We start from the raw sequence: 23655 nt of genomic DNA, 5'->3' as shown, positions 1-23655 counted from the left end.
GCACCGCCCCTTCCCTGGGACCCCGCCCTGCACAGCCCCTTCCCCTGGGACCCTGCCCCTTCCCCCTGGGACCCTGCGCCTGCACCGCCCATTCACCTGGGACCCTGCCCTCACATTCCCGCTAGACCCCACCCCTGCAGCACCTGTTCCCTCTAATCCCTGCCCCTGCATTGCCCCTTGCCCCGAGACCCCACCCACATGCTTCCCCTTTGCCCCGAGACCCTGCCCTCACAGCGCCTCTTCCCCCAAGTCCCCAATGCCACACTGCCCATTTCCCCCTGAGTCCCTGCCCCCACACTGCCCCTATGACCCCACCCCTGCACCACCCATTCACCCGAGACCCCGCCCTCACATTGCCCTGAGACCCCGCCCTCCCACTGCTCCTTCTCCTGAGACCCCGCCCCTGCACCACCCACTAACAGGCCAGACCCCGGCAGGGGAGGGGGAGAAACATGCTGTGCTCTGCCACAGACTTCCCGAGTGTCCTTGGGCACATCACTCAGCCTCTCTTCTCCCGTCCAGGAAATGGGGCTGGTGGCGCTTCCCGCCCTCGCACGAGCTGGGACGAGAACTACCCTGTGAATTAGGAAGATGCTCCCAGTCCCCTTGCTCCCACCTCTAGACCCACCTCTGCTCCCAGAGCCAGGAATAGAATCCAGAGGTCCTAGCACCCAGCCCCCTCCCTGTTCTGACCACTGACCCCCACTCCCCTTTTAGGCTCACTGCCATTTCTATCCACCCACCCCACCTGTCCATCCCTTTGCTGCAGGTTTCTGGGGTGTCACCCCTGCTCTGCACTCCCCCAGTGCAGCCACAGGCCTTTTTTCCCCCAACCACACATCCTCTCCCCCTCATGCTGGATCATCTGCTTGGCCCCCTGCCCCCTCTCGGGGTGCGCTGTGCGGCGTGGCTGGGGATTGTGCAATGGCCCAGCACCAGGCAACGCAGAACGTAAACCACAGGCCCTGCCCCACCCCACCGGAGCTGCCCTCCAGGTGCATTTGAGCCCAGCACCTTGCATCTGTGCTCTCCTGCCCCACGAGGGGTGAGCTGCAGTCCCCACCATGCTCTGCAGCAGAGAGAAGAGTCAAGCCAACCAGCCCATTTAGGATGGGGGAATCAACACCCTTTTTTCTGCACAGCCACTGACCATCAGCGGGATTCCTCCTCCCTCCTGTGCCTCAGTGCAACTAAATCTCCGCACCTAGACAGCCGGTCCATCCGCTGCACCCCAATCCCCCATGCCTGAGCCTCCCTGCCAAAGCCCTGCACCCGGCTCCATAGAATTAAGTCTCACATCTCGCAGGGAACTTGACTTCTGTGCCCAGAGAGTCTCAACCCCCCTCAGTAGATGACGTGTCTGAGAAACACAGTGTCCGTCTTCTCTAAAGAAGTACTTGGAGAGTATTTTCTAGTGTGACCACGTGGCCTAATGGATAAGGTGTCTGACTTTAAATCAGGCAGTTGAGAGTTCAAGTCCCTTTGTGCTTGTGCAGTTTTACCTTTGGGCTGAACGTCCTGCTCCCTTCAGGGCTAGAACCTCTTTTTGGTCACTCAGGCCAATGCTCTGGCTTCAGCTAGAGCCCCGGGAAGGAGTTGGGGGGTGGGCGTCAGAAAGGCTGGGGCATGAGCCCCAGGTACTTCCAGTCTCGCCTTTGCCATTCCTGACTTGCCAAAGAAACTGGGCGGCTGCCCGGGCTACAGTGTGGAGCAGTTTCCCTCTTCCAAGTGTGCGCCTGTCCCTGTGCTGGAGGGGGGTTGCTACATAGCCCCTTGGGAGCCTGGGTGTTTCTCTGCTTCTCGCCAGCTGGGGAAAAGCCTCTCGGGGTAAAATCTCCTGCCCCACTGCCAAAGTGAGCACCTGGAGTGGGAACGGTAAGAGGCCCCACCGGGGGGGCTGGCCCTGCTTTCCTACCATCGTCTGATGTTGGCCACAGAGCATCAGCAGCCGCCCCGCATGCTGGTCTGTGGGTGGCCTTCAGTGGGTGTTTGGCGTGGCAGGGAGCAGGCTGGCTGGGGGGTCTTTGTCGCTGTCTGCTGGCCACGCATAGGCATGGTCCTGCCCTCCTCTGAACAGCCAGAGTGAGTCTGTGCTTAGAAAGCAGAGACACAGGAGACTGGAGACAAGAGGGTGAGAAAGATTGAGAAAGGGCCTATGCAGACAGCCCACACCACAGGGACGCTGCCTGGTTAAGGGATGTGGAGGCACCAAATTGCCCCAAATTTCCCGGTGCCCTGCGCAGCTGCGTACTGCTCCAGCGGGGAACCCGATCCCCCGGCTGGCTGAGCCGGCCAGGAAAGCTGCCCCTGCCCCTGCTCCACCTCTTCCCACAGCCCCCACCCCTGGTCTGCCCCCACCCCCTCTTCCCACCCCTGCTCCACCCCATCCCCACTCCGCCCCTTCCCTGAGCTACATCCCGGTGGACGGCAGGAGGGATCAGGTGCACCCGGCACTCACCGGGCAGTGGGAAGTGGAACGACCTGGCCCCAGCCTGCTCTGCTCCACTCTCTCCCAGCCGCGCCACTGGTGAGTGCTGGGGGGGCATTTCCCCCACTCCACCAAGTTCCAAGGCTGGGAGCAGAGTGCAGCAGGCTGGGGCCGGATCACTCCACTTCCCGACGCCCCGTGAATGTGGGGTCGGGCCTGCCCTGCAATTACCGGGCAGCGGGAAGTGGAGTGACCTGGCCCCAGCCTGCTCCGCTCTGCCAGCTCGGGCTGAGGGACGGGGGTGCTGTGTAGGGCACCAAAATGTCTAGGGACAACCCTGAATAGATCATTTTTCCACAGGGACCAATGGCTGTTAGACTAGAGATATTCAGGCTGCCTGTACAGGCCTAGACTTTAAGAACTCAGGTGTATTTTTATCACTTAGCTAGTGACAGGGCTATAAAAGAAAGACCCAAAATCCCAGTCTGCCTGTGTCTGGGCCTTCTCTCCCTCGGAGAGTCTGAGCCTTGTTTGTAGGCGAAGGCCTTTGGCTAAGCAGCAGGGGCAGCCATAAGCTGGGAAGCGAACGGTCCCATCCTCACCTCCCAAACCCGTCACACTGAACTAAGGTGGGGTTGGGCTGTTAGGAAGACGATCCTGTCCCGATAGTGCCCATCACCACCAGATAACGAAACAGATCTTAAGGGAGCATCCGGTCTGGCAAGAAATCCCTTCTCAATGGTTGTGGTTGTGAAACCCTCATTTCTGTAGGGTTTAGCTTTCTGGCCCCCACTTTTCTATTGTCAATCTGTCTGGTTCGCTAATTGTTTCTGTCTGCTGCAGAATTAATTTTGCTGGGTGTAAGTTAATTAGGGGAGTGGGATGTAATTGGTTAGAGAATTCTGTTACAATAGGTTAGAATTGGTTAGTTACAATGACTGGTTAAGGTCTAGCTGAGAATATTACTGTATAAACTGGGGTCAGACAGGAAGTGGAAGAGGAAATTGGAATCATGCTAACGGGGGGATGGGAATAGGGAACAGGGACACAGACAAGGCTCTGCGGTGTCACAGCTGGGAAGGGGGATGTGGGGTTAACACTCTGCAGTGTCAGAGCTCATAGACTCATCGACTTTAAGGTCAGAAGGCACCATTGTGATCGTCTAGTCTGACCTCCTGCACAACGCAGGCCACAGACTCTCACCCACCCACTCCTGTAACAAACCCCTGGCCTATGTCTGAGCTAGCGAAGTCCTCAACTCGTTGTTTAAAAACTTCAAGGTCAGAGAATCCTCCAGCAAGTGACCCGTGCCCCATGCTGCAGAGGAAGGTGAAACCCCTCAGGGTCTCTGCCAACCTGCCCTGGAGGAAAATTCCTTCCCGACCCCAAGTATGGCGATCAGCTAAACCCTTAGCATGTGGGCAGGACTCAGCAGCCAGACACCCAGGAAAGAATTGTCTGTAGGGATGTGGGGTAAACGCTCTGTGGTGTCAGAGCTGGGAAAGGGGACACTGGGGAACAGACTCTGTCGGTCTATAGAGATAAGCCCGACTGGTGTGAAGGGCTTCGGAATCTGCCTGCTTGGAAACTAACCCCAGTAAACATCCCTTTGTCTGCGCTTCCGACTTCTGGTCTTTTGCTGCTTGCTGCCTGCGTGACAAGGGCCAGGGAAGTGGGCAGGGGAAGGGAAAGCCCTGTAACAATGGCTCCTTGCTCCTCTCCCTCCAGGCTCAGGGGTCAAGGATGGGCAGGACTCCAGGCTCTGCTTGAGGGATCCTGGCACAGGGGCTGGTGGGGGAGAAAGGATGGTAGATTCTCATCTGCACCCTGGAGAGGAGGTAATAAATGAAGGGGGAATTTTTGACAGCTCCCCTCCTCAGTGTCCCCAGGGCTGGAAGTCTACATTACGCAGGGGAAAATGAGGGGGTGATGCCACTTGGTTAATGAAAACCAGTGCTCCAGGTGAGGTTTGAACTCACAACCTCAGCATAACTCCTCTCAGCACTGCCCTATAAGTACTGTGCACTAACCAATTGCGCCACTGGAGCACCTGCTGCAACTCTCTAAAACCCCTAGGTTGATACAGGCAAGGAGTGACCCCAAAACATTGTCAGTGGGGCTGAGAGCAGGTGGCGACAAGTGTTGTACTCGGTGGGGTGGATTCTTCTTAAGGGTTCCAGGCCCCATTTGACCCTTTTGTTCTTCCCTGGGTAATAACAGAGCTGGTTAAGGCTCAATGGAGAGTCTTGCTGCAGCCCAACAGATCTGAAATCACTGATAACCAGCTCTAAGCATTAGTCCTGCTTTGGGACAGTGTCTCTCATGCAAGGAACTGCCCAGTCTGCGCTAGCAGTGAGGCTCCCTCACTAACAGCTGAAATCAGGGAGAGCTGTGTGAAGTGCAGGGCCCCAGGGGGGCCTGAACAGGGGGGAACAACACCCCAGGACTTTAAAAAATGGGAGGGCTCTGCCTTGCCACTTTGTAATGACCGTAAGGGTGAGTGAGGGTGGGGAGGGGACGGAGAGCAGTGAGCGGGAGGAAGGATCTTGGGCAGGGGCGGCTCTAGAAATCGGGCTGCCCCAAGCAGCACGGAGCACTGCGCCGCCCTTCCCCGGTCCCGCGGCGGGTCCCCTCTTCCCGCGGCTCCGGTTGAGCTCCTGCATGCCTGCCGGCAGGTCCACCGGACCCGGCCGCGGACCTGCCGCGTCATGCCTGCGGGAGCTCAACGGAGCCGCTGGAAGCGGGACCCGCGGGCAGTCATGCGCCTGCGGCAGGTCGCTCGTCCGGCTCCGGTGGACCTGCCGCAGGCATGCCGCAGGAGCTCCACCGAGTCAAATGCCGCCCCGGAAGCGCCTGCCGCGCGCTGGTGTCTAGAGCCGCCCCTGATCTTGGGGTATGAGGCAGTGTAGGAGCGGGGCCTTGGGGAGGGGGTGGTGCAGGGGCGTGGCCTCAAGTGGAAGGGGTGGGGCTACTGCTTGGGCTCTGGTGGCCGCCACGTTTAGGCAGGGACACCCGGGGGGGGCAAGTGGGGCAAAAAACCCTCCATACCAGTCCAGTTCCTTGCTGTTGCTTGTCTATCCACTGCATGCATGTGCTATACCGTACCCTGAGCTGATGCCCGGCTTTTGTGCTCAATACAGCCTTGCCCCTCTGTGGCGCAATGGGTCAGCGTGTTCGGCTGTTAACAGAAAGGAGGGTGGTTCGAGCCCACCCAGGGATGGCGCTAAGCCCGTGCTACTGCCTTGCTTTCCCGAGGCCTGTATGGGGAGCCTCAAAGGTCCCATTTTGCTGCCTCTTGGCCTCAGTGCTTTCAGCTGGTGGTCCAAAGAGCGGGCTGGATGCCATTCAGAAACCCATCTGCCAGCAGCCGTGCCAGAGGCTCAGGCTTAATCCTCAAAGCCGAGCACAAAAACTTTCAGCCGGGAACATTTCGCTCCCTTCCCGCCTCCGCCCAAGCGGCAAGGGAGAAGCGGAGGAGACAGGCCGGCTCAAAGACACCTCCCTCCCACTTCCCTGTACGCTGTGCAAAGCTCTTGGCCTGCCTCATGCCTCGTCAGGAAAGCACGGCCATGCGGCCCAAGCCTGAGTCACGTCCGCGGCCTGGCCCACCCCGCCCCGGCTGACGGCGCGCAGAGCCACGCGAGTCAATGGCAGGTCGAGTCGGGAGCCTCGGCTCTTTCCCCTGACAGCCACACACACAGCGCTGCCTAGCGCCCCCAGAGCCTCCCTCGTGTTCTCCCGCAGCAGCCGCCTGCCGGGGTGGTGGGAAAAGGGGACCAGGAAGCACTGCAGCCTCATTCCGGGACAGGAGGCCCTCACCACGCCTAGGCCTGCCTCTTGCCTTCAGCCCAGGCAGCCAGAGGTGCCAGGGAGCTCCCTGGCAGGCCGCCGCTTTGCCTCAGCCACCTCTTGCCTCATGGCCTAGGCTCTTGGTGCTCTGCTGGTCACCGGCTCGCTTGAAGGCCCAGGGGGAAAAGAAACAAGCGCACGCGTAGCAGAGGATGGTTTTGATCCATCGACCTCTGGGTTATGGGCCCAGCACGCTCCCGCTGCGCCACTCTGCTGCTTCTTCACACTCTCCCCCTGTCACCTATCTGCCACTATCCGGATTAGTGCCTTACATGCCCTCGCTCTGGCAGGCAGATGCGCTGGCTGCTAGGCAGCTGCCCTGGTCACAGGATTTTACAGCTAGCTTCTACAGGGTAAAAAGGATCTATTTGGGGTTTGGACCCCATTGGGAGCTGGGTAGCTGAGTGCCAGAGACGGGAGCACTTCTTAAACTGTTTTCAGTTACACTTGTGGGGGACGAGGGTCAGCCTTGGATCCGTGTCTGCAGCAGGCAAGCACCTCTGGCTCAATCGCCCCCCGCCGTATTAGCAGACTAAAACGCGGAGCGAACGCACACGCCTTGCCAAGGAAGAGGAGCCGGGATCTCGAACAAAAGTCAGCATTTTATTAAGATGAGGTTCAAAGAAAAAAAAAGTGTACGGTGCAGAGTTTTGGCGTAGAAGTTTCTGGTGCTCAGGGAACAACGTACAGCTTACCCAAGGGGTGCAAAGTTCGGTTTAAAATGGGGTGGCGTAAGGAATACATAATTTGCAATAGCCCTGACTGGGGGGTAAAAGGTTAACGTACAGACACTGAGTTAGGAGGGTATGTTGTCCATATGAGGGCTACGTTCGGGTGTGGAGTATAACGAGCGGTTACGACGATGAGGATGGATTGACCCGCGTTAGGTGAGTTTTAACGTTCGGTGTTTTGGAATCTTTGCCACAATCTAGTTGAAGCAGGGTCAGTATGAAGTCTACCCTGCCATCTGTTGGTGATCTGTCGTCAAGGCCTTTTGGGGCTGATGTCATTTGCATGGTTACACCCACCCCAGATTGCATGATGGGAGTGCTTGTCCAAACGGTCATTTCAGCTGCTGCGGGATCCCCAGTGTCTTTGTTATTGGGGCAGGAGTAATCCAGTGTATTTTCCTGTTGGTTTTGGATCAAGGACAGAGTAACTGTACCTGGCATTTGAGGCCTGAGAGCGTCACCCTCGCCTGAAAAGTACTCACCATTAAGGGGTAGGGGTTCCTAACGGCAGCGCGTGGAGGGAGGTAGCAATGGATGTTTGTTGGTGTCTTGCAGGTGCTGTTGATGTCCTTTCTGCTGTACCTGGTGTGGAAAGACAGAGGCAGAGGTGGTTTTGAATCTCTTCAAATTGTTGTTAGTGCTGCAGTTGCTCATCCTAAGCTTATGCCGTTAGATCTCTTTCACGGTGTATTTTGGTCCTGAGAGGTAAAAGGTGTGTTGTTAGGGAGTGAGGTAGCAAACGTTAGTTGCAGAGGTGGTGCATGTGCCACAGAAGTCCTGTTGATGCCCCCCGTCCCTGCTCCTGTCCAAGAGTCCAAGATTTGCATAAACCCACCCACTCACCTGTGACTAACAATCTCGCTCTGCTAACTCTTCCAGCAAAACAGACCAAAGAAAGTGTATGCGAGCGCTGTACCACAGCCCCCGGTGCTCTTTTCGGTTCCTTCCCACAGAACTTTCCTTCCATAGCAATCCAGTTCCTTGCTGTTGCTTGGCTAACCACTGCATGCATGTGCTATACCGTACCCTGAGCTGATTCCCGGCTTTTGTGCTCAATACAGCCTTGCCCTTCCGTGTCTCTGTGGCGCAATGGCTCAGCGTGTTCGGCTGTTAACCGAAAGGATGGTGGTTCGAGCCCACCCAGGGATGGCGCTAAGCCCGTGCTACTGCCTTGCTTTCCCGAGGCCTGTATGGGGAGCCTCAAAGGTCCCATTTTGCTGCCTCTTGGCCTCAGTGCTTTCAGCTGGTGGTCCAAAGAGCGGGCTGGATGCCATTCAGAAACCCATCTGCCAGCAGCCGTGCCGGAGGCTCAGGCTTAATCCTCAAAGCCGAGCACAAAAACTTTCAGCCGGGAACATTTCACTCCCTTCCCGCCTCCGCCCAAGCGGCAAGGGAGAAGCGGAGGAGACAGGCCGGCTCAAAGACACCTCCCTCCCACTTCCCTGTACGCTGTGCAAAGCTCTTGGCCTGCCTCATGCCTCGTCAGGAAAGCACGGCCATGCGGCCCAAGCCTGAGTCACGTCCGCGGCCTGGCCCACCCCGCCCCGGCTGATGGCGCGCAGAGCCACGCGAGTCAATGGCAGGTCGAGTCGGGAGCCTCGGCTCTTTCCTGACAGCCACACACACAGCGCTGCCTAGCGCCCCAGAGCCTCCTCGTGTTCTCCCGCAGCAGCCGCCTGCCGGTGTGGGTGGGAAAAGGGGACCAGGAAGCACTGCAGCCTCATTCCGGGACAGGAGGCCCTCGCCACGCCCAGGCCTGCCTCTTGCCTTCAGCCCAGGCAGCCAGAGGTGCCAGGGAGCTCCCTGGCAGGCCGCCGCTTCGCCTCAGCCACCTCTTGCCTCATGGCCTAGGCTCTTGGGGCTCTGCTGGTCACCGGCTCGCTTGAAGGCCCAGAGGGAAAAAAAACAAGCGCACGCGTAGCAGAGGATGGTTTCGATCCATCGACCTCTGGGTTATGGGCCCAGCACGCTCCCGCTGCGCCACTCTGCTGCTTCTTCACACTCTCCCCCTGTCACCTATCTGCCACTATCCGGATTAGTGCCTTACATGCCCTCGCTCTGGCAGGCAGATGCGCTGGCTGCTAGGCAGCTGCCCTGGTCACAGGATTTTACAGCTAGCTTCTACAGGGTAAAAAGGATCTATTTGGGGTTTGGACCCCATTGGGAGCTGGGTAGCTGAGTGCCAGCGACGGGAGCACTTCTTAAACTGTTTTCAGTTACACTTGTGGGGGACGAGGGTCAGCCTTGGATCCGTGTCTGCAGCAGGCAAGCACCTCTGGCTCAATCGCCCCCCGCCGTATTAGCAGACTAAAACGCGGAGCGAACGCACACGCCTTGCAAAGGAAGAGGAGCCGGGATCTCGAACAAAAGTCAGCATTTTATTAAGATGAGGTTCAAAGAAAAAAAAAGTGTACAGTACAGAGTTTTGGCGTAGAAGTTTCTGGTGCTCAGGGAACAACGTACAGCTTACCCAAGGGGTGCAAAGTTCGGTTTAAAATGGGGTGGCGTAAGGAATACATAATCTGCAATAGCCCTGACGGGGGGTAAAAGGTTAACGTACAGACACTGAGTTAGGAGGGTATGTTGTCCATATGAGGGCTACGTTCGGGTGTGGAGTATAACGAGCGGTTACGACGATGAGGATGGATTGACCCGCGTTAGGTGAGTTTTAACGTTCGGTGTTTTGGAATCTTTGCCACAATCTAGTTGAAGCAGGGTCAGTATGAAGTCTACCCTGCCATCTGTTGGTGATCTGTCGTCAAGGCCTTTTGGGGCTGATGTCATTTGCATGGTTACACCCACCCCAGATTGCATGATGGGAGTGCTTGTCCAAACGGTCATTTCAGCTGCTCATGGATCCCCAGTGTCTTTGTTATTGGGGCAGGAGTAATCCAGTGTATTTTCCTGTTGGTTTTGGATCAAGGACAGAGTAACTGTACCTGGCATTTGAGGCCTGAGAGCGTCACCCTCGCCTGAAAAGTACTCACCATTAAGGGGTAGGGGTTCCTAACGGCAGCGCGTGGAGGGAGGTAGCAATGGATGTTTGTTGGTGTCTTGCAGGTGCTGTTGATGTCCTTTCTGCTGTACCTGGTGTGGAAAGACAGAGGCAGAGGTGGTTTTGAATCTCTTCAAATTGTTGTTAGTGCTGCAGTTGCTCATCCTAAGCTTATGCCGTTAGATCTCTTTCACGGTGTATTTTGGTCCTGAGAGGTAAAAGGTGTGTTGTTAGGGAGTGAGGTAGCAAACGTTAGTTGCAGAGGTGGTGCATGTGCCACAGAAGTCCTGTTGATGCCCCCCGTCCCTGCTCCTGTCCAAGAGTCCAAGATTTGCATAAACCCACCCACTCACCTGTGACTAACAATCTCGCTCTGCTAACTCTTCCAGCAAAACAGACCAAAGAAAGTGTATGCGAGCGCTGTACCACAGCCCCCGGTGCTCTTTTCGGTTCCTTCCCACAGAACTTTCCTTCCATAGCAATCCAGTTCCTTGCTGTTGCTTGGCTAACCACTGCATGCATGTGCTATACCGTACCCTGAGCTGATTCCCGGCTTTTGTGCTCAATACAGCCTTGCCCTTCCGTGTCTCTGTGGCGCAATGGCTCAGCGTGTTCGGCTGTTAACCGAAAGGATGGTGGTTCGAGCCCACCCAGGGATGGCGCTAAGCCCGTGCTACTGCCTTGCTTTCCCGAGGCCTGTATGGGGAGCCTCAAAGGTCCCATTTTGCTGCCTCTTGGCCTCAGTGCTTTCAGCTGGTGGTCCAAAGAGCGGGCTGGATGCCATTCAGAAACCCATCTGCCAGCAGCCGTGCCGGAGGCTCAGGCTTAATCCTCAAAGCCGAGCACAAAAACTTTCAGCCGGGAACATTTCACTCCCTTCCCGCCTCCGCCCAAGCGGCAAGGGAGAAGCGGAGGAGACAGGCCGGCTCAAAGACACCTCCCTCCCACTTCCCTGTACGCTGTGCAAAGCTCTTGGCCTGCCTCATGCCTCGTCAGGAAAGCACGGCCATGCGGCCCAAGCCTGAGTCACGTCCGCGGCCTGGCCCACCCCGCCCCGGCTGATGGCGCGCAGAGCCACGCGAGTCAATGGCAGGTCGAGTCGGGAGCCTCGGCTCTTTCCCCTGACAGCCACACACACAGCGCTGCCTAGCGCCCCCAGAGCCTCCCTCGTGTTCTCCCGCAGCAGCCGCCTGCCGGTGTGGGTGGGAAAAGGGGACCAGGAAGCACTGCAGCCTCATTCCGGGACAGGAGGCCCTCGCCACGCCCAGGCCTGCCTCTTGCCTTCAGCCCAGGCAGCCAGAGGTGCCAGGGAGCTCCCTGGCAGGCCGCCGCTTCGCCTCAGCCACCTCTTGCCTCATGGCCTAGGCTCTTGGGGCTCTGCTGGTCACCGGCTCGCTTGAAGGCCCAGAGGGAAAAAAAACAAGCGCACGCGTAGCAGAGGATGGTTTCGATCCATCGACCACTGGGTTATGGGCCCAGCACGCTCCCCCAGCGCCACTCTGCTGCTTCTTCACACTCTCCCCCTGTCACCTATCTGCCACTATCCGGATTAGTGCCTTACATGCCCTCGCTCTGGCAGGCAGATGCGCTGGCTGCTAGGCAGCTGCCCTGGTCACAGGATTTTACAGCTAGCTTCTACAGGGTAAAAAGGATCTATTTGGGGTTTGGACCCCATTGGGAGCTGGGTAGCTGAGTGCCAGCGACGGGAGCACTTCTTAAACTGTTTTCAGTTACACTTGTGGGGGACGAGGGTCAGCCTTGGATCCGTGTCTGCAGCAGGCAAGCACCTCTGGCTCAATCGCCCCCCGCCGTATTAGCAGACTAAAACGCGGAGCGAACGCACACGCCTTGCAAAGGAAGAGGAGCCGGGATCTCGAACAAAAGTCAGCATTTTATTAAGATGAGGTTCAAAGAAAAAAAAAGTGTACAGTACAGAGTTTTGGCGTAGAAGTTTCTGGTGCTCAGGGAACAACGTACAGCTTACCCAAGGGGTGCAAAGTTCGGTTTAAAATGGGGTGGCGTAAGGAATACATAATCTGCAATAGCCCTGACGGGGGGTAAAAGGTTAACGTACAGACACTGAGTTAGGAGGGTATGTTGTCCATATGAGGGCTACGTTCGGGTGTGGAGTATAACGAGCGGTTACGACGATGAGGATGGATTGACCCGCGTTAGGTGAGTTTTAACGTTCGGTGTTTTGGAATCTTTGCCACAATCTAGTTGAAGCAGGGTCAGTATGAAGTCTACCCTGCCATCTGTTGGTGATCTGTCGTCAAGGCCTTTTGGGGCTGATGTCATTTGCATGGTTACACCCACCCCAGATTGCATGATGGGAGTGCTTGTCCAAACGGTCATTTCAGCTGCTGCGGGATCCCCAGTGTCTTTGTTATTGGGGCAGGAGTAATCCAGTGTATTTTCCTGTTGGTTTTGGATCAAGGACAGAGTAACTGTACCTGGCATTTGAGGCCTGAGAGCGTCACCCTCGCCTGAAAAGTACTCACCATTAAGGGGTAGGGGTTCCTAACGGCAGCGCGTGGAGGGAGGTAGCAATGGATGTTTGTTGGTGTCTCGCAGGTGCTGCTGGTGTCCTTTCTGCTGTCCCTGGTGTGGAAAGACAGAGGCAGAGGTGGTTTTGAATCTCCTCAAATTGTTGTGAGTGCTGCAGTTGCTCACCCTAAGCTTATGCCGTTAGATCTCTTTCACGGTGTATTTTGGTCCTGAGAGGTAAAAGGTGTGTTGTTAGGGAGTGAGGTAGCAAACGTAGTTGCAGAGGTGGTGCATGTGCCACAGAAGTCGTGTTGATCCCCCCCGCCCCTGCCCAAGAGTCCAGGATTTGCATAAACCCACCCACTCACCTGTGACTAACAATCTCGCTCTGCTAACTCTTCCAACAAAACTTTTCTGCCAGGTTCTCATTCCAAACTGTATTCCTATGAACTTAAGCTTTTAAATAGCATCACGTTCCTTCTCCTTCAGTATAACTCAATTTTTCACTTATCTAAGATTTTAAGTGTATGCTTTAACACATTATTTGTAGTGGAATAATAATTCTATTTTTTCAACTAAAGAGAGAAGAAAACCATAAAATGTGAATTTAGAGAATTCAGCAGAATCTCATGATGTTAAACACATATATTTTCAATCGCTCTTAAATTGCTATTCTTTGGAACCCATGTCCCTTGTCTAACGATTTTTATGTAGGTTCGGGTGAGTCCCGAAATCATGAACTGCTAAGTACCGTTCTACTGTTTTTGATTCATATGACCAGGATTACTACACTTTATTACTCCTGCCCTATTAAGAAAGTGTTTGGGGATCCGACAGCAGCCAAAATCACCATTTGGACAAGCACCCCCATCATGCAATGCGGCGTGGGTGTGACCATGCACATCAGCGACCAAAGGCCTTTACAACACATCACCAACAGATGGCAGGGTAGAGTTCATTCTGACCTTGCTTACATCCTCCCCACAGCCAAGAGTTGGTGGTCCTGATAAATCACACTCCCTATTATACCAGCTCATTGATATTGAATGCTGAAGTTATGGCTAGCAAAAGTAGCCACCCATCTCTGCCCTGTGGCATCCAGCTTAGCCCTTGTTAACACATAAGTCAGTGGATTGTTCTCTGTGCATACCTGAAACTGAGCACCAGACAAGTAGTCTCGAAATTTCTCAATGATGGCCCATTTCAAGGCTAAGAACTGCAGCTGGTGGATGGGATAGTGAGTTTCGCTATCAGACAGTCCTCAGCTGGCAAAGGCTACAGATTTACATTTACCTTCCACTTCCTGGTAGGAGAGTGCTCCCAGACCCTCCAAACTGGCATCAGCATGCAGGATACTGTTTGTTTGGTCAGCAAGGACTAGGACTGGCACATGAATCAGGCAAATAATGATTTCCCGTAAAGCCCTGTCACATCTCTCATCCCGCCATGTCCCCAATGGAGAGGAGAGGAGCCCCTCCCCTGTCCCAGGCCAGGCGTACCAGATCTGTGGGGGCAGATGTCCATGGCCCAGCCCAGGTGAGCTGGAGCTGCTGGGGAGAGAAGTTCCTTCCTCAGCCCAAGCCCACCAGAGTTGATGTTGCAGTGGGGGAGAGGTATTTCTCACCTGGTTTTTAGATGCTCTGATGAGAGGGAGCAGAAGAAAGATTTTTCTTCTCCTTACATTTCAAATTCTCCACCCCCACCCCTAACCATTTTCTGCTCTAGCCTGATCTCTCTCTTATGTGTCCAGGGCCGTCCTTACCCATAGCCAGCTGCCTAGGGCACCACTAGGTCTGGGGGCACTGCTCTGCTGGGAGCCTGGACAGACGGGAAGCAGTGGAGCATGTAAGAGCAGGGCTGCTGGGTCCTAGAGAGAGCTGAATGCAGCACAGTCTGAGGGAGGGGATTGGCTGCTGGGGTCTCTGGGAAGGGGAGGGGTTGGGGAGGGAGCTCACCTGTGAGTGTGACTCTTTCCCCCGGCTGAGGTGAGGTGAGGCAGGCCCTGCGGCTCTGGAACCAGTATCCTCTGTTGTCCCCCATAACATCCATTCTTCTCCCACCCTGCCCCATGGAGCACCCCCTCCTTTCTCCCTCCTCCCCAGGAGCATCCCTCTCTCTCTCCTCCCTCCCAACGGGGAGGAGATGGGTTGGGTGAGGTGCTGGGGGGGTAGGTGGGGGGAGGAGGCTGGCTCCCTGCCTGCTGAGGAATTAAAGTGAAAGTAACTCACTTCCTGGGCAGTGAGCCAGGATTGGAATGTCACATGGGGCTGGGCTGGGGTTAGCCAGATGTGTGAAAACTCAGGACAGGGGGTTGGGATAGGGTGAGCAGATATCCCTATTTTATAGGGCCAGTCCCAATTTTGGGGTCTTTTTCTTATATAGGCTCCTTTTACCCCCCACCCCCACCCCCTGTCCTGATTTTTCACACTTGCTGTCTGGTCACTCTGGGTGGGGGTAATTGGTGCCTATATAAGACAAAGCCCCAAATATCGGGACTGGCCCTATAAAATCAGGACATCTGGATCTGGTCAACCTAGCTGGGGAGCGCCTCCCCCCAGGCTGGCAGCTGCCAGCGATCCATCTCATCCGGGGGGAGCTGTACAGGGCAGGATGAGCTGCTGTGGCTCCATGGGTGACCTGTCCCTGAGATCAGATGCTGTGCTAACTTCACCATGGTCCGTAAGGCTGGTGGTGGTGCCCATTGGCATGTGATTGGACCTGAGGGTTTGCTGCTGCTGTTGCCACTCTGCACCCCAAGAGGTGGATTTTGGGGTCTACTGCAGCTGTTGGACCAGCAGTATGAAAGCAGTACTGTGTTGCCATTTAGATTGTCATTTAACAACTTTGTTTGCCAAAAATTCTTGCTAACAATCCTGAATCCAATTTCAATATTTAAAAAAAAAAAGTCAATCTCTTAGCCAAAAACAGAAAATTAAGTTGTTGACAATTATTAGTGACAGGTTTGGTTTGAGGCAGGGAGTGGGCCAGTTTTCATCAGAGAAACAAAAAATGTTAACTGACTTTCCTATAGCCTGTTACTCCTGATAAGAGCCCTCCAACAACTGTAATATGCTCATCTCCTTACTAGTGTATAAAGCAGGGGTCGGCAACCTATGGCACACATGCCAAAGGTGGCAGGTGAGCTGATTTTTGATGGTACGCAGCGGCAGGCTGAGTGGCTCAGCCCATCACTGCTCTGGAGTTCCGGCTGCTGCCCTATTACCAGCTGGGATACCGGCCATCGGCCCCTCTCAGCACCTGCTGCTGGCCTGGGGACCCCCAAGGAACCCCAGGCTGGCAGCGGGCTGAGCAGGCCGGCAGAACCGCTCAACCTGCTGTCAGCCTGGGGTTCCATTCACTCAGCCGGCAGCGGGCTGAGTGGGCTGGTGGCAGGCTGAGCAGGGCTGGTGGGGGGTTGAGTGGCTCAGTCTGCTGCCAGTCTGGGGTGCCGGCAGCACTCAGCCTACTGCTACTCCGGGGTTCCGGCTGCCGGCCCCTTGCCAGTCAGGAGCCCAGCCGCCGGCCCCTGTCTGCCTCCTGCCAGCCTGGGTGAGCAGAATCCCAGGCTGGTAGCAGGCTGAGGGGGGTTGGCGGCCGGGATCCTGGCTGGCAGGAGTTGGTGGTCAGAACCCCAGACCAGCAGCGGGCTGAGCAGGGCCTGGGATCCTTGTCTAGGGTTCCAGCCACCAGCCCCGCTCAGCCTGCACCCGGTCTGGGGTTCCATTTACTCACCTGGCAGTGGCCTGAGTAGGACCTCAGATAATAACAATAGTTTATTTATATAATATACACATAGAGAGAGACCTTCTACAAACGTTAAAATGTATTACTGGCATGAGAAACCTTAAATTACAGTGAACTTGGCACACCACTTCTGAAAGGTTGCCAACCCCTGGTATAGACTGACCATATGTAGTACTAAGATTCTCCTGCTTTTTTTTTTCCTGTGAGTCAGTATAGCTTTTGCCAGCCCAGAAGTTGGGCAGCCAATGTTTTACGTTTTCACAATGTTTTCTCCAACTTTCATAAAGTAAATACATAGTTAATATGAGTTAAAAAGGCCAGGGACACTTCCTTGTGAAGAATCTGTACAGCAGCTCATGCTAGAGCTGTGAAAATGTCAGTTTTTGATGGAACTTTAGAGGCAGTGATTTATCATGTATTTTATCACATGAATGTGCTGCTATTGCTAATGTCTTTCCAAACAAAATAAGGCACAATAGGACTTCTGTAACATTTCTGTGCTACCTTAATCTAGATGAGATGATTCTGTGCTGACTTCATTTTGGTCACTTTGTGCTTTACCTAGCAGTAAAACTAGGGTTATATTTTCCCACTGTTTGGAAACCCAGCTTATTAAACTGATTTTGCAGCCAAAAAAGCCAGAAAGATTGCTTTTAATTAAAAACAAATCTTTGTTTCAATACCTCTTCATATAAATTTCCAATACAATTTTGACAAATTAAAAAAATTATATTATTTGCATCATTCTGTCAAATCAGAATTTTTTCTATAGTGCTACTTCTTTAGTGCTAGTGCATCAGCATTACAGTGTGCTTCATTAAGTTAAACTGGTTTTAATAACGTGAATGTGGCAAGTTTTCCAATACTGTATGCTTATATTTCTGTTGCTAAGAGCAGATCAGGCACAGGGGCACCAGTTTAATAATCTCACCTAGGGCACCATAAATCCTAAGGACGGCCCTGCATGCCTCAATTCTCTTTTTCCTGGCCTTGTTCCAGAGCCCTCACAGCCCAATTCTCTGCCCTAACGTTGCGCCCTCTACTGCACCCTGAACCTCTCATTCCAACCCCACCCCAAAGCCTGCACCCCCTAGCCAGTGCTCTCATGCCCCTGCACTCCAACTCTCTGTCCCATGTAGCCTGATTTATTAATTTGGAAAATATGATGAAAATGTAATTTATTAGCTTACATTTAATTTAATTTAATTGAGTTATAAAGTTACAGTTGCATTACTGCTATTCAAAAGATACATATGGCATTATATGCAACAAAGTTTTGGTTAATATACTCACACCCTTCCTTGATAACCTGGTGGTAAGAGACACAGGACCAGCCTTGCAGTTCAGGTTTTCAATTCTTGAGTGAAAGATGCAGTGCTTTGAAAAAGCTAATGTTACTTAGGGTTTACTTGACTAAGTTAAACTTAAAATCAAATCCTAATAAACAAAGAATAAAAACTTAGGGAAACCGAGCTTAGCCGAGTTACTTTGAAACTTAAAGTTTAAGAACAAGTACAGCCTACTGATAGTGGATAGAGAGTGGAGGAAGTAAGTCAGAATGACAGAGCGATGTGCTCTAGCGAGGTGGGTTACCTCTTTTATAGGGCACAATCGCCGGAAATCCTTCCTCCTATGCCCAAATTTCATTCCTTACCCACAAAACATTAGGGTACGCTTACTTCATAGGCTAGTATGTTTGTGCGTGTTGATGACATGTACATATGCACATAAGTTCCCTTGTGGTGTACCTGTTAATTCTGTGGGTACAACACTGAAAAACCCCTTATGCCATTCTCCATTGTCGATTGGTCTAGGTAAAGGCCTTAGACAGGCGTGGGTACTTCTCTATTTAAGTAACAAGATAAAGGTCAATTTTCCTTTCTGAGTAAAAGGTCACACTATAGAGATGCTCACTTTGCCTTAGCTTAACATACAGGATATGGCCTGTAGGTCCTCATAAGTCATGTGCCCCAACCCCCTAATCATTTTGATTGCCCTGTGCTGGACTCTCTCCAGTTTGTCCACATCCCTTCTCATGTGGGTCCCAACCCCAAAAGTACTCACATTTCACCCCAATGGCTCCAAAATGTACATAGGGTGCTGCCATGGTCAAGTCACTCTTGAGCCTGCTGGCAGAGAACAAGGTGAAAATTAGCCAGGACGTCACTCAGTCAATTCCCTCTGCTCCCAGCAGGTGGTATCGGAAAGCTCCAAGATCACACACTTCCCTTTCTCTCATCAGCTTCAGGCCCCAGGGTTACAAATGCACAAACCAGTTGGGATTCTCCCCTGGGCTCAGGGGGTGGGGCTGCTCTGAGGCGATGGACTTGCACACTTGGGATATTAGTACAAAGATACAATTTCAATTTCTCATAGAGAAAACTGAGGGCAAATTATATTTGGTAAAAATCTTATTTAGTGAAAGGAAAGCTGCAGTGACAGCCTGGTTACTGGGGTGCAAAACACTTTCCTCCTGGCAGAAACAAGAAGTTAGAATTAGAAATTTACATCATTTGTTCCAATGTTGGCACAGGTTTAATTTTGCTTCTGTGTAGGTTTGTTTCAGGCTGTGACTCTTTGGGTTTATTGGGTTGTTTTTTTTTTAAGTTGGAATGGAGCTTTTAATTGACATTTGCTGGATTCGAATGGCTGACCTGCAACACCAGTTTTGACATAGGTCTGCATATTTTACAGGGCCGCCCAGAGGGGGGGGCAAGAGGGGCAATTTGCCCCAGGCCCCGCGTCCCGCAGGGGCCCCCACGAGTGTTTTCTGGGGCCCCTGCGGGTTCAGTTTGAGCTCGCAGGCATGCCTGCGGCAGGTCCACCGAGCCCGGGATGAGTGGACCTGCCGCAGGCATGACTGCGGAGGCGCTCGTCCCCGGCTCGGCTGGACCTCCCGCAGGCATGACTGCGGCAGGTCAAGCGAGCCGCGGGACCACGGCACCCGCCGCAGTCACTGCGTCCGGGCTCGGTCGACCTGCCGCAGGCATGCCTGCGGGAGCTCAACCGGAGCCAAATGCCGCCCCCCAGGTCTTCGGCGCGCTGGGGTCTAGAGCCGCCCCTGAGCGGGGGCCCCCCGCCGACGAAGACCCCGGGCCCCCGGAATTCTCTGGGCGGCCCTGATATTTTATACAAATTTGGCCAGTATTCAAGGATTCAATTCCTTTATAGGAGGTTTTAGTGGTCAGGCTTATTTATTTTAGGTTATTTTATCATCCTGCTGTAGCACACCTTTTTGATAAAATGCTGAAATTATTAATTTATGCTATTTGTTAGTTTTTATTTTTTAAAAACAAAGTTTTTCTTAGTGTTTGGGTTTTAAATTAAACATTGGTTTTGGTTTCAATTTTTCATTTAGGTTTTGGTTATTGATGGGATATTCAAGAACTTTGCATTTAATACTAAAATTTGGACAGCAATAGATTATTTAAAGTAAACCCTGTTTACTTTTTTATTTTAATAAAGGTTGTATTGCTCTAACCCCTGGCCGGGGGGAGAGGAGAGGAGCCTGGCCTTTAACTGAAAAGGAGCAGAGGCATAGGAGGCATGGCCCCCGTGAAGGCTGGGGCCAGGTGATGGGGGGCATTGCCCCCCAATTTTTTTTTGTCTAGCCCACCTCAGTCCCCCACCAAACGAGAAGAGTCTGATGCCACCCCTGCTGGTCACTGGGTGTCACTGCTGCTCCATGGGAAACACACGCTGTGCATTACGCCACCTGGCCACTGGGTGTCACTGCTGTACCAAGGGAAACACCTTCTGTGCATTACCCTGAATGACCACGAGGTGTCACTGCTGCGCCAAGGAAAACACCTACTGTGCATTACTCTGACTGCCCACTGGGTGTCGCTGCTGCGCCAAGGGAGACATAAGAGCGGCCAGACTGGGTCAGACGCAAAGTCCATCTCGCCCAGTATCCTCCTGTCTCCTGCCAGCGGCCAGTGCCAGGGGCCCCAGAGGGATTGAGCAGAGCAGGGAATCATCCAGTGATCCACCCCCTGCCGCCCATTCCCAGCTTCTGGCAAACAGAGGCTACAGGCACCATCCCTGCCCACCCTGGCTAATAGCCACTGATGGACCTGTCCTCTGTTCATTTATCTAGTTCTTTTTTGAACCCTGTTATACTCTTGGCCTTCACGACATCCTCTGGCAAGGAGCTCCACAGGTTAACTATGCAACTGCCCTGAGTTTACTCCCCCGCACCCCGGGTTGTATATGGAAAAGAGGATGAGGCTGAGGAGAGCCATGATGTGTCTGTCACTGGCTGGTGCCTCAGTTTCCTCTAGGCAGCAGTGCTGCAGGCTCCTCTGGTCAGTTCCCATGCAGCTGTGTCGGGGGAAGGGGGAGTAGAGGCTCATGCCCCCCAGCCCCACGCCCCTCCCCCAGCAGCTGGGGAATCCAGGCCACATGTAACCCTGGTAGCTGGGCCGGGATTAGCCTGGGCCGGGGTAGGGCTGGGGAGGAATTGTGGGGGAGACAGATGCACCCGCTGTGAGGGGTGATCCTCCCATTCCCTGCCAACCCCCCTCACTCCTTGCAGCACGGCGCCCCCTAGCACTTCTTTCTCTGTCGTGGGGGTGTCTGCTGCCTGCGTCTCCCTTAGCATCATCTCTCCCCACCCTGGGGCACTGCTGTCGCCCATCCTGTGCAAACAGGCAGGCCCTGGTGTGCCCCATGGCACTGCCCTGCAATTGGGCGGGGGGGCAGCTGTTGGATGGAGCCATATTGAAATATGGGGGTGGGCAAGGCTGGGGACCAGGACTCCTGGGTTCTCCCATCAAATGTGGGAGGGGAGTCGGGGTTAGGGGGTAGAGTGGGGGAGGGGCAGGGCTGGGATCCAGGGCTCCTGCTTTTTCTGGTTTTCTCCATCTCCTGCAACTGCCTCGGTCCTTTCAGTGCGTTTCCTGTTCCAAATTCATTTGCTGACTTGTGCAACCCACCCCAGAAGTGGCTGCATCTCAGTGTTGAGTGAGGCACCCTTGGCGGCATCACCTCCTAACCGTGTGTCTCTCTCCCTGCAGGTGACCCTGCAGCTCTCGGCAAACATCCGCAAGATCGTGGGGGGGCGCTTTGAGCATTGGGCAGGCAGGGGCCAGGGGCCCAGCCCCCCCCCCCCGAATGGGACCCAGCCCCCCCCTTACTTTTTACAGGGATTAAAGAGGGGCAAATGGGGGCAAATCAGAGGAGGGGGATGGCCAGGATCCGAGCAGGGGGTGGAAATTGACTGGTCGGGGGGTCAAGCAGCTGGAGGCAGAGTTAGGAGAGGGGCTGAAGGGCAAAGTCAGGGAGGGGGGAAGGAGCGAGAGTTCAGCCCAGGGGGAGGCGCTGCCAGAGGGTTAAACCCCGGCACAGGCAGGGGCAGAGGGGTAACAGTTACCCCGGGGGCTGAGACTCCAGTGTTTGCAAAAACAGGGTGCGGGGAGCAGAGGGGCTTTTCTATTTCCCCTCCCACAGGCAGCACCTCTCAGCATGGGCTTCCCAGGGCTGGGCTCTTAAAGGCACAGGCATCCCACTGCCTAGACACTGCAGCTCCTCTCTGATGTAACCTACTGAGGTGCTGCAGTAGGAGACTCAATTCAGTGAAACCGGGCATTCCCTATACGCCCCCCAGCCAGGGGGCTGTGCATCCCCTTCCCCAAATTTCCCCAACACCCCCCCAGTGGTCAGGTAGTTACATGCAGCGCTGCCAGTGTTGTCACTGGTTGCAAATTTGAATGGAAATTGCAACGTTAACACACACTTTAAAAGCAGATCCAACCTATGAAAAATACTTGTACCTGAGAAAGTAAAATAGGTTTGAAAAGTCTGGACAAAGCCGGGTTCCTCACCCAGCTGTTGTGTTTGCTGACAATGTCGGTGCGTTGGCTTCGGCAACGTTGGCCAACCTCAGAATTTCAAATGATGATTTGGAAGCAAGGTGTGGATGAGCTCTGCCCTGAGAGCTAGTGACGAGCCAGGGTTGGGGGAGGCTTTGGGACCAGACTGTATTTACATGAACTCACCTACTCTGCCGAGGTGTCCAGCAGACAGAGCTGGGCTGCCTCTGCTCTAGGTGCCCAGAGGAGGAGGGAAGGTGTGTGGGGCTCCAGCCTGGGAATCTTCCTCCCTCCTGCCAAGCCCTGACTATCAATCCCGGCCCTGACCCTCCTTTCTTCAAGCACCATGTGGGCCAGAGGAAAAGTGTGGCAGGAAGCACCAGGGCCAAACTTGTGGGCATCAGGTGAAGCAGCAAGAATCCCAACCACCAGGGTAGCAAGTTCTAGAACCCCAACCCATTGTGGCCACCCCAGCCAGAGACCTGGCTCTAGGAGGTGTGAGTCACCCAGCAGGAGGGGAAAGATTGGCTCTTGCACAACTGGAGACAGGGAAGTTGAGCACTGGGAGCTCCAGGTCTTTACCACAAGGTCCCACTGAGATTTGGACTCAGACTGCAGGATTCAGAGTCCTGAGTGCTGCCCGTTACACCATGGTACCAGCTTGTGCTGCTTTCTCTGCACATCGGTGACCGTCACGGGACTGGCTCGAGTAGGAGACTGTTGGCCCCTTACTAAAACTTAGTGGGGTTTTTGGTTGGCTAGTTCCCAGCAGCAATAGAAGGGGGAAGGGCCAATGGGAAATCAGGACCCTGAGACAGACAGTCCCCAGGGGCAATGGGGAGAGGCCAAAGCTCCATGTTAGCCGCACTGACAAGCCAGGCAGTGCAATGAGGGAGTCACCAGGCCAGGGGGTCCCATCCTCCGTGGGAGCTGGAACTGCCTGGGCCAGAGTGGGGCAGAGCTAAGGAGAGAGCAGGAGCCCGGAGAAGAGCCGGGGAGCAGAGCTGCACCAGCCAGGGAGAACCAGAGCAGATCTGTGCTGGGAGCCGAGCCGCAGCAGCACGAGCCGTAGAAGCTGCCCAGGGAGCAGATCTGTGCTAGGAGAAGAGCTGCAGCAAGCGGAGCCAGAGGAGCAGCCCAGGGAGCTGGAGGCAGAGCCGCAGCAGCACTGGGGCTGGAGGTGGGTGCAGTGAGCAGCGTGGGAGAGCGAGGGGGACCCTGGGCAGAAGGCCCAGTGCAAGGAGATGCCACCCGTCAAGAGACCTTGCAGGCCAGACTTTTGGGGGTGGGGGGATCATATCCCCTACATGGGGGCTGACACTGGGAGCAAGGGGCCTGTCACCTAGAGCACATGGCCACTGCCAGAGCAAGTGTCCAGCCCGTGGTGTCCCTGCAGCACAGCCAGGGCCTGGGGAGGAGGCCTGGGACATGTGAGGGAGAGACTGTGACCTGCCCTGACCCTCCAGAGACGCTGGTTGTGATCTCCCTGCGCCACAGAACAGGGTGACGTGTTTTCCTTTCCCATCTTTCCTTGTGTTTTACATTGATTGCTGGGTAATAAATGGTGTTTGCTTGAAGCACATGCAATGAGGAGTGGGTCAGGGAAGT

The 23655-nt window shown here is 54.5% G+C and overlaps 3 non-coding genes across 3 annotated transcripts; 2 read left to right on the top strand and 1 right to left on the bottom strand.

Moving 5' to 3' along the window:
* Positions 1–4382: 4382 nt before the first annotated feature.
* TRNAI-UAU lies at positions 4383–4476 on the bottom strand. Its single transcript has 2 exons — positions 4439–4476; positions 4383–4418 (listed from the first exon to the last, which is right to left on the bottom strand). It is a non-coding gene; the product is annotated as a tRNA-Ile (tRNA).
* Positions 4477–8083: 3607 nt separating this feature from the next.
* Positions 8084–8157, top strand: TRNAN-GUU. Its single transcript has one exon. It is a non-coding gene; the product is annotated as a tRNA-Asn (tRNA).
* A 2431-nt stretch (positions 8158–10588) lies between these two features.
* On the top strand, positions 10589–10662 carry TRNAN-GUU. Its single transcript has one exon. It is a non-coding gene; the product is annotated as a tRNA-Asn (tRNA).
* The last annotated feature ends 12993 nt before the right edge of the window (positions 10663–23655 follow it).

The sequence above is a fragment of the Mauremys reevesii genome, linkage group 23 (assembly GCF_016161935.1).
Source record: "Mauremys reevesii isolate NIE-2019 linkage group 23, ASM1616193v1, whole genome shotgun sequence".
Lineage (NCBI taxonomy): Eukaryota > Metazoa > Chordata > Testudines > Geoemydidae > Mauremys > Mauremys reevesii.
Note: the sequence above shows the minus strand (reverse complement) of the source record. Positions and strands in the feature narration are given on the sequence as shown.